Below are 14,153 nucleotides of genomic sequence, written 5' to 3'. Positions count from 1 at the left end.
AATTGAGAGTAATGGACAGAAAGTAAGAACTGTTTGGTATTGTTTGAGACAGCCACAAGCTTCCACCTCCGTTACCAGTGCATTCCTCAGTGCAAAGCCAACCCACAAACAGCAATGCTGCCATGTTGCTACCAGTAAGGGAAACCTCAGTGTGGGATAAAACCTTCTGCAGAATTTGTACACATTGCCTTTTCACTGATCTGAGACCATCACTACATCTTAGACTTGCTACCACTGCACACCTTGTCCTTGTATGGGCTATGAGCATCAGTCCTCATTGTGCCCAGAATCATTTCACAGGATGCAGAGATGTGAATATCTCTCTGATATTTCGGTGGCATGATGACTTTGGACATGTCACATTGTTACTAGAACACTCATGACAACTTTAAAACAACAGGGAAGAATCCTTTTGCTTCCACCCTTTGCTCTGTCTCTTGCTTCAGATCCTGATGAATCCAGAGTCCTTGCTGACTCCAGACTTTTACAAACTACTGTATGTCGGCACTGCTGTTGACAGCCTGGTTTTGACAGACCAGCCTGACTCAATTTACAAGTCAGATGCTTTTTATAGGCATGTGGATGAGTAGGCTGGTGCCTCTGGAAAGAGATTTCATGTGTGTGGGAGCAGGGTTGGGCAGGAGGTGTGCGTGGGCACACAGAGACCTTTGAGCCTCTGGTTTATGGCAGTGAGATTTCACGTACATGTGGGTAGTGGCTGTGATGACCACATGGGGCACAGCAAGGTTGTAAAACCAGCAGGTTCATGTCAACCAAAAGGAAAGTGTAGACCAGCCTGAGGGGCTACAGCTGAAAATAAGTAAATGGAAGATTTTGCCTGGTTCTTGTGAAGCTTTTCATGGTGGACTGGACTCCAAGAGAATAGTGGAATTGCCTTCCCAAGGGAGTGGTGAAACACCAGCATGTGAAAAATTTCTTACGGAATCTGACAAATTCCTCAAGAATCCACCCTTGGTGATGAACCTCCACTCACTGAGAGATGCAGAGGGGAGTCACAAAAGATGACACATAAGGGTTTTCCAGCTCTCATGTTCATGATTCATATAAGAGTGGAGAAATATCAGAACTCCTAGTGCAGACAGTGAGAAATTGGCATTTTCTCCAGGAGAAACTGCCCTCGAGTGCTCAGCCATGTGACAACATCAACTGAAACTCCAATGCTCGCTTGGTACTCGGAAAGGGGAGACAGCTGCCTGGGGCCTGGCAGGCAGCCAGCAGCCGCTGCTGGAGGAAAACGCTGTCACTCTTCACACTAGGCACGCCAAGGAGGGGCTGGGACTGATGGGCAGCAAGTAAGAGGAAGGGGTGGGGAAGGGAACCCCAGAGCTAATGGAAGAACAGAAGTGTTCATCTGCACCTCCAGAGGTGCGATGCAGAGAACTCTCACCCCTTAGAGCACTGGGTGGTCCCTGAATGGGTAAATTAGACTCCTGAGCTGCTGGCAGGAGTTCCAGCAAGATTCTGAGATACATGAGAAACATTTGTGGGAGGACTGACAGTCTGGGCATTGACGTGTTGTGTGTAGGGGTGTGCATCTGCAACTCTGTGTGGCACTCTCTGTGAATGGGAGTGTGCATCTGTGGTTACCTGTGAACTCTGCGTGTATGTGTGTGCACAGCTTCTTTATGGGTGCACGGATCATTCACCTGTGCCACACTGGCAGTGCCCACGTGGGAAAAACCACCTGACAGCTCTGACAGGAAAGCTCAGGTTACAGAGTGGTATGAGCAAAAGTACACAGATCACTTCTGGTGGGACTTCCTGCTTTTCCTCTTTGCAACAGCCTGTAGATAAAGGTTGAAGGACTGTGAAGCCCACATCAGCTGTGCTTTTGGCTGCATTCTTGGATTTTAACTGCAGTCCTATGATTTGCTCAGACAGTTTTGCGTCGATATCCCTTTTCTTTTCCAAAGGAGGATAACTCTAAAAAAGAAGTTGTATCTTACAATGTGTCTGTCTCTCAAAACTGCAAAACTTTTGAACATGCAAGTACAGCCTATGAGACACTGAGGAAAGTGTGACTCAGGCATCTAGAGAGTCTGAGCTTTTGGGTCAGTTTGCTTTCAGGGTGCCTTTGCTCCTGCAAGCCATCTTGGAAAAGACTGTGCAGGATTCAAATGCAAAATTGTGTGAAAGCTCCTTCTTTCATCAAAGTGCACAAGTGATGAACTGAGGGGAGCATGTGTATAGAGCAGACACAGGAGGACACTGTGCAGCCTGGAGCTGGGCAGTGCTCTGTGCAGGGTGGGAAAAAAGTGGTCATGGTGTAAAATACCTCATCTGGCTTTCAGAGGGCTCCTTACACCTGTGATCAATACGGTATAAGCTGGTTCATGTGGCTTTGGAGACATTAAGAGCTCCCTTGCTGAGGGCACACCACGCTGGCCACACGAGTTGCAGCCACTGCAGGCCAGCTCGCAAGCAGGCTGGCTCAGCTGCCTGAGCTGTCACAGCCAGTGGATGTGCCCAGCTGTCCTTCAGCAGTGGCCCACATTCCTGGAACTGTTCTTCAAGAATCCTCTGACCAGCCTGCTCCAGGCTCTGAGCAATTTGTAGCTCTCCCTCTTGCTCCCATGGCTCTCAGTATCCTTCCCAGAGGCTTGCTGGAGCCAATACAGGGAAGATATCTCTCTGGAATGAGGAGAATGTGGACAATGGACCCAGTTGTGGAGGTTGCTTTCACAACTCCCCTCCTTCAGCAGACTCTGCCCTTCGAGGGCAAAAGGACAACAAAGGTCCTCACCCTGGATTTCCTCAAATACAAAAACATATTGCCAGGTGGCCTCACATCACAAGAGCTAAGCCTTCAGCATGAGTCACTGTTCACCTGTGTCAGCCACTCCAGTGCTCTGAGTTCAGTGCATTTCCTGCAGGACTGGGGATGACCCAGCCCAGATCTGTCCCTGGGCTCTCGTCATGGGTGTCTCCCCATGCCTCTGTTACAGACTTGTTTTCACAGGTTAAAGGGGACAGATCTCAATTATGATCTTGGCAAACTTGTCACTCCCTTGGGCAATGTAGGTTTTGGAGCTGAGTTGTCCTAACCTGTCCCTCCCCTCTATAACAAGGCATGGGCTATATTTGGTCTTACCAAGAGAGCAGCTTCCATATACTCTCTGCCCTCCTGAAAACAGTTCAGGAGGAGCAGGATGCGTGAAGCTGCAAATTTGGCCAGAGTTTTCTTTGTTCACTGTCAAGCTGTTCTAGCTAAAGAGGTACTTTCCAAAACTCCCAGCAGGATTTGAAGAAATTACACTCCAGATGGCAGCCCCGAGATGTGCTGCTTTGCTGCTTTCCCTGCAGTGTAATGGCAGAAAGAAGCTTAAGAGACACTCCAGATTTCCCTGTGGGCAGTTTATATGGGGAACTGCTGCTTCACCCTGTGTCATACTGTGGGGTGATTGGGTATGGACTGGCCCTGACAGAGGATCAATACAGGCATAATTGAGATGTGCTTCACCACGTTTGTTCATTGCCATTGTTACAGCACCGTGGCTATGAGTTAGTTATCAATCCTGGCAGGGCCATGAAGAAGAGCCTCCTTTTCTGTGAATGCTGCTTTGCCTCAGCAGAAAAGACCAACAAAGTATTAAGTGTCCATCTTCACATGTGAAGATTGGAAATCCCATTCCTCACCCTCCCTTTTGGAGGAGTAGAAGAGCAGCTCCCTGCCTTGAAGGAAGGGTAAATAAATCTCGTTTTTTAGTTTTATCTCATTAATTTTTTTGTTGGAAAACGGAAGGAAAAAAATTAGGAGTGCCATGCCTTGCAGCCTGCCTTATGCTGTGCTGGGTGACAGTGCTGTCACTTCCCTATTGAAAGGTACAGGCACAGGAACCTGTTGAGATCAAAGGGGTCTAGTCGTGCTATTTCTTGCCTTACAGGGCACTGGAGCATCTGAGGGCAAATTCCAGCCCAGCATCAGGTGTCTCCTCCTTTGCCATCCATGCAGCGCTCAGTGAAGGGAGCACTAAGTGACCCAGGGGTGAGCAAGGGGAAAACATGCCATGGGAGGGGTGTCCCAGCAGCCAGCTGGGGATTATGGGGCCCGTGAATTCCCATGGGAGCAGGCAGGACTGTGGCAGCAGGCTCCCTCCCGCTTTTGCTTGCTCTGAGGAAACAGAAGCGTGTGCAGGCTGAGTGCCCTGCGAGCCTTGTGGCTGGGAGGGTGATGAAGAGAGAGAAGGATTAGCGCTTGCAGCAAATCTCCCCAATCTCATTATAAGCAAGGCCCTGAGGTGGCTCTTTTACCAAAAACATGCTGGCTATTATCAGCAAATCTCCCAGAACTGTTTCAAAATACAACCTCTGCTCCACCCCAGAGCACCAAACAGTAACTCCTGCGTGTACTCGCATCGCTCCCACACTGTAAAACTGAAAGACCACCGGCTAGGCCAGAAGGGCCGGTTTTCCAAGCCCAGGACTCTGTGTCCTCAGCAGGGTCTCACTGGGGGAGCACTAGCAGCCCTGCAGCTGAGGCACCCGCTCCAAAACTTGGTGCTTCTCTGCAAGATCCCACGTCACTCCTGCATTAATGCGTCCTTGGGTGTGGCTCGACTCCCTGGCTGTCAGAGGTATCCCTGGGGATGGCATGTGCCCAGTGGAGATCCCCGCTCTCACACAGGGGTAGCCAGGATGAATGGCTCAGACCGTGTGTCACATGTTTGGGTAGTTAGTCATAGCTGGGGGAGCTTCCACAGGAGCCTACTGAAAGGAATTCCTCAGTGTGGGTGGGTGTGCAGGGCCTCCCACCAAGACGCTGCATTTCAAGGGGTGCTTCCAGGCACTGCAGTGTTAGTAAGGTACCTCAGTTTTGATCCTTTTCTGATGCCAATCCCCACGGGAGCAAATAGAAATAAGCTGCTTTCAAGCCCTCACTCTCTCAGTGCTCACAGTCCCCAGGTGGAGTGGGTGGAGGCATTCGGCTGGCTTAAACCCCTGTTATCATAGGAAGAGTAGCTAATGGGCTCCAATTTTTCACTCTTCATGCCCACCTCCCTCGAGTGTTTGCTCAGAAAAGAATCCTACTACATCCAGAAATGTCAAGTGGGCAACTCCTGGGCAAATCTGCTCTCAGAGGTGCCTTGAGGAATTCAGAGCTTCTGAGTGAAGCTTTGTGGCCACAGCTTTTTTTTTTTTTTTTTTTTTTTTTTTTTTTATATATCAATATGATTTAATTGTTAATAGTATTAAATGACAACTTCCAAAAATGCTTTCTTCCCATTCCAGTTTCTGATACCCTGGAAACAGTTGCTGCCTCAGTCAGTTTCCCCACCACTCCAACACATATATTTCTTAGTCAGGAGACACTACTGCATGACTGAGCTACAAGCAGCACGGCCAGAGTGGACTTAAAAATTCACAGAATCCATTCTTTTTCCAAAAAGTTATGGTCAGCTCAGCTTCTAGTTCATTCATATCGTAATTATCTGCAGTCCTAGACTGAGCCCCACCTATTCCTGGTCGTATTGGGCTAAATACTGTTCAGTCTCTTTCAGACCCTTGAAACTGTGCAGGGGCGGGCTGAGTTCCTGCAACAGGAACCAGTGTGGTGCCAACAAACTGGCTTTGCTGCACTCCCTTTCGCAGACCTCAAAAATAGTTCAGATTTGACCGCAGGATGCAAACCACAGCAGACAGATGAAACAAGAGAAATGGTGAAGAAGAGGAGGGAAAGAAAGAGGGGGTGGTTGCATAGAAAAAAGCAGATGAAGAGAGAGAATTGCCAGTCTCTGCAATCCTACACTTCCCATCAGTGTCTCTAACTCCTTGACACACCCTACCAGCAGACCGTGGTGCTCCTACCAATTCCACCCGCTCCCCCCACTTTGCCTCGCAGCACTCCCCATTCCAATGTCTGTGCTGCCAAAAAGGCGTAACACAGATTTCTGCCCTTCACGTGGCTTTGCTCAGAACTGGGGCTTGGCTTCAGCCTCAGGAGCCAGAACCCCTAGAAGAACAGAGATTGTCTCCATTGTACCCCGGAGTCTGCACCTCTGGGGCCTCTCAGTCTTCACTTGGAATGATTGCTATTGTTTTAAATTAGAGCTTGGCAAACTAATTATGGAGGGGAGAGAGACAAGCAGAAGTATTTGAGCGCCAGGAAAACTGAGCCTGCAGCCCTAATTCCAAGCAGGCATTTTTCCACATTTGTCAACAATGCTACTCCAAAAGCACACAGTAGCTCCTGAGCGTGCAGGTTGGGCACCCTGTGCCTGCACCCTGGCTGCACGTGTCTTGGAGGTGAAAATAACATTGCTGCTGCCAGCACTCTGAGGCTGCAGCCAGGGCGCCTTGCAGTGCCCCTTTGCCCCATAACGCAGCTGGATTTTGAAGCAAAAGATGAAAATTAAGGTGCGTGCCATAGCCAGCTCTAGTGCCAAGATGAGGAGAAGTGAAAGGGCAGAGGAGAAAGGCAGACCGGTGCTGTTAGGAGAGGGGAGCAGCCACTGAGGGAGAAAAGTTGGTGATGATTTTCAAGAACAGCTCCTACCTTGTGGGCTGGGGCCGGTGCTGGCACCTGTGGAAGAAGGAGCGTGCTGGGCTGCAGCGCCGATGTCCCGGAGTGCAGAGCTGGAGTGAAGGGGAGTGACCTGGTGGTGGTTTAAGTTTCCTCCGGTGGTGTGGGAGGGTGGTGTCTTTCCACTCTGTTTTAAAGGAGTTACTATGAATCAGACTGCCTTTAAAGAGAAGGAAAAAAAAAATAAAATTAATGAGCTACGCCCTGTTTTGTTGGCAGGGTGTCAAGAGTCTCTGGGAGGAAACCAGCGATTCAAAGAAATCTGTGCAGGGCTGCCTCTGACTCAGTGTGCAGCACAGAGACCGCAGCCTGGAAAAACGGCTGACGCTGATCCAGCTGAGTAAGAGAGGCCCACAACAACATCTGTTTATAAAACTGAACTTCTGGTTGTCATAAAAAAAAAAATGTATAGTTACAAATGTGGCAACAGGGCTTCAACAATAAAATCACTCAAACAAACAGTGGGTTGGCAGGGGGGATCCCGAGGCTGGGTGAGTCACCACATCCCCTCCCCGTGCTGCATGGAGAGAAGTCGCTGAGGCTGGCAGCACGGGGGAATTCAAATCGGACCTGTGAGGTTGGCATGGACAAGACTTTTGGGAATATATTTAAGGAGTAGAGATGCTCAAAATGCAGCTCTGGCCTGGTGGTGACTCTGGAGTGATTTGGCCAGATAGTGATGGTTTGCTTCCACAGAGAGAGCAGGCAGGGAAGAAGAAATAAGGAGCATGTTATTCACAGTTGTCTGAGGTCAGCATTTCTTGCCATCTTAAAGACTTCTAAAAATAGATCCTTTACATTTGCTGAGAATTGGCTGGTGGAGTTGTCTCGTAGATGCTACAGGCAAGATTGAATAGGGATGTGCTTGAGGTATGGGTGAAAGGGGAAGAAGTTTGTCAGAAAGCATCCGTGTTAAAATATGATCCATACAGTGATAGATTTGTCAGTCTGCTACTGCAAGGAATCAACCCTACCTTTTCAAGGCCCAGCAAAAGATAAGCAAATATTGACAAAATACCTGACAAAGGTCTTTCCCACTTTAATGAGGATGACATTGGATTGCCTTTATTTGAAAAATGAAGCTGGTTCTCTTTGAAATCTACACAGATTAAAAGATCTTACTGGTTTTCAGATTATTCCTTCTGTCTGGTGTTATTGATATGTGTCTGATCTAGTCTATTTTAGACTATAGCAACCTGATTAAAAAAAGAGCTATGGATAAAACAGCAGCAAAGATGACACATATGGTGGGCAAAGACAATCCGTGGGAATTTTTCCACTGATGGAAACTAAAGACAGTCTTTTTTTCCCCAAGGATAAAATAAGCCTAACTGTGTTTAATATCTGTGAATTAGAATGGGCTTCTTGATATATATGAATACAATATTCAGGGAAAGGAAAGTTTATTTGCTTTCCCTGCAGTAGAAGCTGACATTTGCATTGAGCTGCACCATCCATTTCCCCTGCTCTGTTCTCCTGGCAGAGTTTATTGGAGTGAGGGATGCTCAGCTCCATACAAAATACTAGAGTACAGGATCTCAAAGCAAACTCTGTTGACCAGAGTTCAGCTGTGGTGAAGTATCTTCTGCCCCAGACCTGTTCACAAGTGACTGCCCATCTGTCAGGGACCAGCTGCCTGCAATCACAGAACTGCTTACTGGCACCCAGCAGACAGAACACCTGTATCAAAAAGACACTCACATAGGGCAACAACAGTGGAGCCCCCTAAATGGCTGGGTTTGAAGTGAGCCTTGACTGGCAAAGCATTATTTGTCCTGAGAGAGCAAACTAGTTTTGTACAAACTGCTCTCTAACCTGGGAGGCCGTGACAGGTAATGGCCAATATCAGAGGCTTCAGAGGGAGGTGGAGGTGTTCTGCAGCATCAGCATGAGCTTCCCCACAGGAGCGTTGCTTTCTAGCTCTCCATCTGGAAGTGTTGGTGCCCAGCCAGCAGAGAGAAGAAGAGTAACCAGACAGGCCACACAGGCTGTGACCGTGGCCCTGGAGGAGCACTGGTACGCTGCCAACCATTGGCTTCATCCCTGCTGCTAGACCTGTCAAGGGTATGAGGGAGCGTAACAGCACGTGTCAAGTGAACAAGAGTGCGGATAGATGCTCCTGTTTGGGAGCGATGCTGCACGTCAGCAAGATGATGGTTTAAGAAGAGAGGGTATGCCTCTCACACCAAGGTACAATGAGGTCAGGGCAGAGTTCAGTTTCCATTGAGCAGATTGATAGCTCGTTGAGATATTTCCACCTTTCATCTGGATACAGAGAAAAGGTAGAAGTGAGAGAACTCCTACCAGTAGCTTAAGGAAGGAGAAAGTTTCAAGTTGGGAAGATTGATCACATTTTCTGTAGCTGTTTCTGTGGATGAAAGGTTAGCCCAATAGGTCTTTGTGTGTGTGTGATAGAGAACCAGCTCTATCTGCTCATCCAGAGAAGAGGCTGGTCTTTCTGTATGTCTGCAGCAATTTCTTCCTTTATGGTGCATGGTTTCCATAAGGCAGGTTGCAATAGAAAACCCATGACATGAGAAGTCTCAAGATGAGATCAAAAGTCTTAGGCATTCTGCAGATTTGACACACTAAGGTTGAATTGCTTAAGATCCCCATGCCATACTTCATGGTGTCCCTTGGCTTAAGCATCATTCATTTCACAGGCTTTTCTGAATGCCTGCAGTTTGTTAATTGGAGGTGGTCAGGTCAAAGCATGAGAATTTAAGATGTGAGAATCTGGATTAGCATTTCCATGGGCAATGAGAGGGTGAAGCTTTCCCAGGCATGCCATGCCTTTGCTGAAGTTCTTCCCAAACAAGCAGCTTGCAGCTGCTGTAACTCTGCTTGTTTTGCCGTGCCCCACACATTTGCAGGCATTACTACTGTCTGGGAGCAGTAGCCCTTGGCACTAAAGGTGAGTGTCCACAGTGACATTAGATAAGCACTAAGCCTCTGCAAGCCCAGATCAAAGGAGGAATGGAGGATATGACTGGGAAATGGGGTGTAGAGTTAGGAGTGGGGGAGGCATGGTCAGACTTGGCTGGGAACATCTAGAACAGATTGTTTTTAGAGACTGGGGGTGCCAGGAGAAACCATACGTGATGTCTCTGCACTTTTTGTAGATGCAGCAATCTATGCTTGGAAAAGTTCTGTAACTGAGCTCCCGTGCTCTCTGGGATGCTCTCAACAGGAATTTAACTATATGCTATTTGGATGTGCTTTTCTGGCTAACTACCTGCAAACACATATTGCATATTAAGACCTCCTCAGTATAAATAGCATGTCTTTCCACCTAAAGAGTTCCTCTCTCTCTTATATGTGCTATTTACTCTGTACATTATCTTGCTGGCTGGTTGCAGGACAAATGGAAGTGATTTGATGTTCACTACTTCTACACTTGTCGTGACTTGGAGAAGGCGGGGTTGAGCCTCAGTTGGTGTGTGGGCTTAAAGAAATAGAAACCAGCAAGTTTCATACTGCTCTGTAGTGGTGTAACTGATGTGTTTGTGTGTGTTGTGGGGTTATCCACGTGATACAGTAATTTGCAGAGACATAGAGTAAATCTCAAAGCTGTATGATAAACTGCATTTGTCACACCTGACTGCAGGGCTTCAAATGTGAGCAGTCATCCACTGGAGAGGAAAGGGCGGTGGTTCCTTTATTTATAGCTTCACTCAGTTTTGAGGAAGCAGATATTGGAAGTCCCACCTCTGTGGTTTTGGTCATTTCTCTTATGTGTCTTGTCGTGTTCCTGTCCCTCCAAGGACTGCTAGATATCCAGTACTTTGGGTGGCTGACTTTGCAAGCTCAATGGTACAAAAAAAGGGTGGATTACAGTCAACACTGAACAGATGTAGCTCTTCCTGATCACAGTTTAGTTTTTGGGTTGGGTTGTTGTTTTGAGTTTTATATTTGTTTTTGTTTTGTTTTGTTGGGTTTTTGTTTGGTTGGTTGGTTGGTTTGGTTTGTTGTTGTTTTTTTTTTTGTTTTGTTTTTTTTTTTTTTTTTAATGTTAGGGATGATTTCTGTCCTAAGTACTCTGGTATGATGAACAAAACCCACAGAAAGATCTACATATGATTTTTCCAAAATCACTGAGGGTTGCCACACAGTTGAAAGTGCAAGATAGGTATTGAATAGAAAATGCACTGGGTTTATAGCATTTATGTAGGCATGGTTTGTCACAAAGCTTTAACAGGTAAAAACTGGATTAGTTCCCTCCAGGACTTTAGCAGTATGAGTGGGATCTGTGACAGAATACATTCCCCACACCTCACTTATCACATCTGGGAAGACCCAAAAGTTCCCTTGTTTCTTAACAGGAATAAAAAAAATGATATGGACATGGAGATCATTCCTACCATAGTTTCATAGTGATTGGAATTTAGTTTTGTCATCCTGTTTGGAAAGGACCGTAAGTTTGTTCTTATGTCAGAGAGGGAGGTATGATTCTGCTGTGCAGTGGGTAGACTTGCTTCTGAGACTGTCTGACAATCACATTGTGGTCACTGTAGAAGATTCTGTAGGCTTGGGTTCATGGCAACCCATTTGTAACTGGTGAAGGGTTTTGAACTTGTTCTCAGGGGATGGGTAGCCCAAAGGTGCCTTGGCTTCCTAGGTGCTGTTGGATGGGATGAACATGATCCTCAGGCTGAGGTTCTGAACACATGGAGGAAGCAGCATGAGCTGGCTGGAGCCAGGAACAGAGACCTAAACCTGGAAAAATTAACTTTTTTTCTGTGCTCTGGTGTAAAAGAAGGCATGATGAGAGCCATCTGAAATGTGGTGGTTTTCCCCTGCTTTTATAAGAGCAGGAGAACTGCAGTCCTCATCTCATTTTCCCTTACTTTAATCTCCTTAGTCTGTTCTTTTTTCCATTAGAAACAGCTCAGCTGAAGGTATGTGCTTATAATGTGCAAATGGTAGCTCTGCTCTGGCAGACCCATCTGAGCTGTCACTTTCCACAAGAACCTCTCCCACTCCACATCAAAGGGTTGGTGGTTGGTGGTGTTCTCCACCTGCACATGAAGGCCTTTCTTATGCATTCTGGCAACCAAAGTGGTTTTCTTTATTGCTCTCTCCTGCTCCTGGTTCATTTCTAACTCTGTCTTATGTGACTATTGTAGTGTGCACTGCACAGTACTGATTGCTTCACCAACAGGTTTTACCATATTAGTAGAGGAAAAAAAATCCTACAAGCACCAAGAAATGGCATAAGTTGACAGTGTCTTACTGTTCTTCTTTCATTCAGTGACAACAAAGTGAATTAGCTGCTTGACTGTCCTGCATCCTAGGCTGCAGCTGTGTTGATTGTTCATAGAAATGGACTTTGGCTAAGAGGCCAAGGCAAGAGCAAGGTGCCATTTGTGCTGTGGTTGAGGTTTGATAATGGGACATATATCTATTTACCTGCTGCTCCCATGAGCTGTATGCATGTGTTAGCTCTACCCAAGGAGAGCTGGACTTTCTTCTTAGAGCAGATGTTGGTGTTCTGAGGAAGTTGTAGAATTTCCTTTTGCAGGAAGAGGTAAGGTTTGGAAGGCATGTAAAGGCTTATGTACTTGTTTCTCACTCTCCACAGTATCATGCTTTTTTGAATCTCAGCATGCATTTATTTAAATAATGTTATAGTGTCACAGGCTCTACAGATATGCAGGAAGAGTGATAGCCTGGGAATATAGATGGCAGAGACTGAAAGGGACCTGGCATATTAACAAATCAAGCAGGCAGATCACTTTCACAACTAAATGGAAAGAAAAGCCCAGGGAAGACTTCCTAGTGGTTACCTATACTGGTCTCCAGTTGAGGTGAAGGGTTGATGGGAGGGGGAAAAGCACCAAGCTCAATGCATAGTAAGAAAAAAAAGAAAAAAAGGGAAAGTGTCTCTGGGATGGAAAGACAGCTAGACATTGACAAGGTCAGGGCAGGACAGAGAGGGCTGAACACCATGGGTGATGCAGCCAGTAAGGATAATGCCTCTGAGCTCCAAATTTCTGAAGAAAGTGCAGACAGCTGGCAGGAGGCTAGGAAGTCCTCTCCCTTCTGTTGCCATTGCATGGAATAGGGAGGGGGAAATCTCTAGGTTTGCTTTTTCATTCCCTGACAGAGGGGGAAATGATTCCTGTGACTGCAGAGCAATGGTTCCCTTCTGAAAGAGGAAACATCTACTTGTGTCACACTACAGGCCAGCTTCTGAGGTCATTTCCAGCAGGACAGAACCAGAACAACTTGAACCAACTTCATGGCAATTTTTCTGATTAGTGAATCAGGGATTGAAGCAGTGCCACCATGTCAAGAAACTGGTGGTAAAGAGAGAATTTGTGAGGGGGAAACCTCTCACCACAGCACAAAGACTGAACATTTAACTAAGTTCTCTCCCTTTCCTTGCTCCCTGCCCCCTTTGCTTCTTGCCAGCTCTAGATTGGACTCTTGAGAAGAAACATGAATTATACTTTGCTTCCCTTCATGCATACTCACTCCTTGTCTGTGCCTTATGCATTCTCAAACACGAAAATCTTCATGACTCTGTTCCTTCTGCTTTTGTAATGTACAGTCACTGCTTGTGTGGCTCCCTCGTGCTTGAGGCAGGATATGGGCAGGAAATAATAGCACAAGATTCAAACTGGAAAAATGCAAACCTATTATCTGGGGGAAAATAAATTCAAAGTTAGCTATTCAGAGGGTGTGAGCCTTTGGAACTTGCAAGAGAAATAAAGCTGGAAGCAACTTAACAGGGGCAGAAAGAGAGCTGGAGAAAAGCTTGCAACATGATAGCACAGAAGAACATAGATCATGTCATTTAGAGCTCTTCAGATGTTGATGTCCCTCTGACATTCACAGATTTCACAGCAATATTTCACCCCCAGATATGCCCTACCAGTGGTAATGACAGTGAAAGCTAAAAGTTTTAATTTCTGAGAGGATTTCACTTCAATCCTGCAACAAGGAATCTCTCTCTAGTGTAGTCACAAATGGTGCTGTGGGACTAAGGAATTGCCTGGATGGTCTGTGATACTTTCATACCAGTCAGAGGCGTCATGTCCCTGTGCAGCTGCATACTGGGAATATGGGGGAGGAAATGAGCTAACAAGAGGAAGGAGAAAGGGAGCGCTCACCACATTGTCAAGCTCTGAGGGTGATTAGAAAGCACAAAGTATTAAAAGCCTGGGCTTTTGGATTTCAAGTGTGCTTATTAAGGACGATGTTTTGTGAGTGTGAACAAAATTCAGCAAAACATCTCAAGGTCACAAAATGATTGCTTGGATTTGATAGATGTCACAAAGTGATTGCTTGGATTTGATAGGTGTGTCTGAATACCTCCATCCCTGTAAGATATATGACAAAAAGTGAGAATTAGTGAATTGAAGCCAAGGACATGATACAGGTAAAGAGTCCACACAGGTGAAGAAAAAAGACTTACAGTGATCAACTGGAAAAATGCAGGTTTTGAACCTTGGACTGAAGCTTAAGTGTTGCCCTGGAGCTGTAGGTATTGCCTTGATGAGAAAAAATGTTATATCTCCTGTGATATGCAAGAGCATGGGTCTACTTTATAGTACTCATCAAAATTAGACTAGAGAGTCAAACTGAGCTAAATGAGGCACAGGCTGAA

The 14,153-nt window shown here is 46.4% G+C and overlaps 2 protein-coding genes across 4 annotated transcripts in view; one reads left to right on the top strand and one right to left on the bottom strand.

Annotated features, from left to right (window-relative positions):
• Positions 1-6,679, bottom strand: part of EMP1 (epithelial membrane protein 1) — a 14,702-nt gene extending 8,023 nt beyond the window's left edge. Inside the window, exon 1 of one of the 2 annotated variants that reach the window (XM_053942615.1) lies at positions 6,515-6,679. The gene's annotated coding sequence lies outside the window, so the exon portion shown is untranslated. The remainder of the gene's footprint in view (positions 1-6,514) is intronic. The other variant, XM_053942614.1, reaches the window with a different exon arrangement.
• GSG1 (germ cell associated 1) overlaps positions 1-14,153 on the top strand; it is a 75,055-nt gene that overhangs the window by 30,606 nt on the left and 30,296 nt on the right. The window lies entirely within an intron of this gene.

The sequence above is a fragment of the Vidua chalybeata genome, chromosome 5, assembly GCF_026979565.1.
Source record: "Vidua chalybeata isolate OUT-0048 chromosome 5, bVidCha1 merged haplotype, whole genome shotgun sequence".
Lineage (NCBI taxonomy): Eukaryota > Metazoa > Chordata > Aves > Passeriformes > Viduidae > Vidua > Vidua chalybeata.
Note: the sequence above shows the minus strand (reverse complement) of the source record. Positions and strands in the feature narration are given on the sequence as shown.